This window comes from Entamoeba dispar, genomic scaffold (genome assembly GCF_000209125.1).
Source record: "Entamoeba dispar SAW760 scf_1105229458819 genomic scaffold, whole genome shotgun sequence".
NCBI lineage: Eukaryota > Evosea > Mastigamoebida > Endamoebidae > Entamoeba > Entamoeba dispar.
The window spans coordinates 1-2432 of record NW_001853383.1 but is presented as its reverse complement, the minus strand read 5'-3'; the positions used below and the strand labels follow the sequence as shown (position 1 = coordinate 2432).

Sequence of the window (2432 nt, the reverse complement as noted above, 5' to 3'; positions counted from 1 at the left end):
TTTTACTTCATTTAAATTTTTTCTCATTTTTTTTTGTATATATAAGTTAAAAATGATAATTCAATAAAGTGATATAAATAATAACTTCTTTGTTTTATGATAGGAAATAAATAGTATCTTGTTTCTAGTTTAAAAATGGGTTATTCGATAATTTTTTTGGTTTGTTTATTTTTTATGTTTTTCTTTTTAGTTTTTCATTAAATTTTTCTTTCGTATCTTCTAACCATTTTATTGTTTGATGACCAGGTCATTAGCTTCTCTTTGTTAATATCCCTTCATGACTTTACGATATTTTTTGTTATATTTGTATTTTAATTCAAATATTAGTTCTATGATTGATTGTTCATTAGATAATATTAGTATCAGTTCTTTTTGTTTAATTATTTCATCTTATATATACTATCATTATCTCAACATACTCTATAATGTTTAAAGATAATTTTATATCTAAATGTTGATTTTGAATATAACTATTTATATTATATATTTGTATTTACGTTTATTATTTTTCTGTTCATTGATTCATTTCTTTTCTATATCAATTGCTACTTCTTTATTTAGTTTTATGTTAAAATATATTTCTAGTTATTATTTGATATCCGTATTTCTAATTTAACAAATAAAATTGGACTAATTTATTGTTAAATATTATCTTGATTGTATTGATAAACAATCTTATAGGAATTTCTAATAACTTTTAATTGATTGAATTAATATAGACATAAAATATATCACGTACTATATGTTATGATATTATTAAAAGGATTTCATAATTTAATTTAAGTTTATACATTCATTAATGTTTAATTTAATAATATATATTTTATCATTTATAAATCATTTTCCTTGATAATAATTATATATAATTATTTGATAAACAATACTATTATAATATGAAATGAAGTAATTTTCTTTTATGTTCTTTGTTTATTTTATATTTAACTAGCCATAATAACTTTGTTAGAATTTAAAAGAAAATTATAATTTGTGAGTTGGTTACTATAATCATTATAATTACAACTTAAATATCTGACTAACGTATTAATATATTTCAATTTATATAATTCAAATGATATATCATCATATTTCATTATCAATTTATTTTTATTTCTATTTGTAAGCTATAAAAACTAATAATTAAGTCACTTCTTAAAAGATAATTTATATCATTCATTTTCTTTGAGAGTAATTGAAATTCTAATTACTTCCATTTTTAGAACTTAAATAACTATCTCATTTTCGTAATGTAGCATAATACTCCAATCATATAAGAAAGCAAATAAATAGTATCTGAATAAACGTTTATAACAATAAAATACTTCATACCCCATTATTCTAATAATAAACAAATAATATGATTTCTATTAATTTAAACACAATTAAATAAAATTATATTTTTTAATTAACTTAAATCAAATTAATCAAAAAAATATTTATTATAAGTTTACAAGAATCAGATTGAGAGTAATAGGAAAAAGAAAATAAAACATAAATATTTAATATTTATACACAAATGAAATAAAGAAATGAGAAATGGCAGAGTTACAAAAATATAAAAAATACACAAAGTAGAGAATACAATATAACACAAATCAAATAAGAAAGAAGATATTAAATGAACAAAATATCAATATTTGAAATGGATTATATAAAGAAATAGTATAGTGCATAAAGATCATAATTAAATGATAAATAAGTATAAGTTAATTTAATATTAATAAGAGTTATGAATCTTAAACAATCAATTTAAATATATAGAATACGAAAAGAAATGATATTTATTTACTAATGTAAACAATAAAAATTAATAAAATGAAATTACATGATTTACATAATAAGATATGAATATATCATAAATAATTAAAATATAAAGAAATAATGAATAAAATAGAAATAGGTAATAAATGAATAAAAAGAAGAAAGATAGAAAAATATCTGATTAGAAGATAGGAAAAGAATAAGAAACAATAAACAATGAATTTCAATAATTTTATATGAAATAAAGAGAATGAAGAAAATATCTTTCAAAAATATTGAACGAAATGAATCAATAATAAAAATATATAAATAATATACAATGATTCAAGAAATTTGGTTATTACACATTATAAATTATTAGTTATGAAGAGTGATAATAATAAATGAAATGAATTGTAATTAATTTACAATATAAATATATTTATTTAGTGTATGTGATAAAATAGAAAATAATAATATAAATAAATGATATAAATGATAACATTATATAAAAAGAATATAACAATAAACTGGATAAGTAGATGAATATTGATTTTAATAAACAATTAAATAAAACAATAAATGTAATGAGAATAGTTCAATGAAAAGAGCATAAAACTAGATAATATTGTTTTAATAAAGAATTAATTATAATAAAAATATCATTCTATCATGAAGAAATTCAATTAAAATAA

General features: G+C 17.0%; 12 annotated features.

Moving 5' to 3' along the window:
• Positions 1-471: 471 nt before the first annotated feature.
• Positions 472-614: a microsatellite.
• A 155-nt stretch (positions 615-769) lies between these two features.
• Positions 770-895: a sequence feature (AT_rich).
• A 144-nt stretch (positions 896-1039) lies between these two features.
• Positions 1040-1110: a sequence feature (AT_rich).
• A 253-nt stretch (positions 1111-1363) lies between these two features.
• Positions 1364-1421: a microsatellite.
• Positions 1422-1478: 57 nt separating this feature from the next.
• Positions 1479-1508: a sequence feature (AT_rich).
• A 169-nt stretch (positions 1509-1677) lies between these two features.
• Positions 1678-1721: a sequence feature (AT_rich).
• A 75-nt stretch (positions 1722-1796) lies between these two features.
• Positions 1797-1972: a microsatellite.
• Positions 1853-1934: a microsatellite.
• Positions 1973-2049: 77 nt separating the features above from the next.
• Positions 2050-2075: a sequence feature (AT_rich).
• A 56-nt stretch (positions 2076-2131) lies between these two features.
• Positions 2132-2186: a sequence feature (AT_rich).
• A 12-nt stretch (positions 2187-2198) lies between these two features.
• Positions 2199-2321: a microsatellite.
• Positions 2322-2359: 38 nt separating this feature from the next.
• Positions 2360-2400: a sequence feature (AT_rich).
• Positions 2401-2432: the final 32 nt, after the last annotated feature.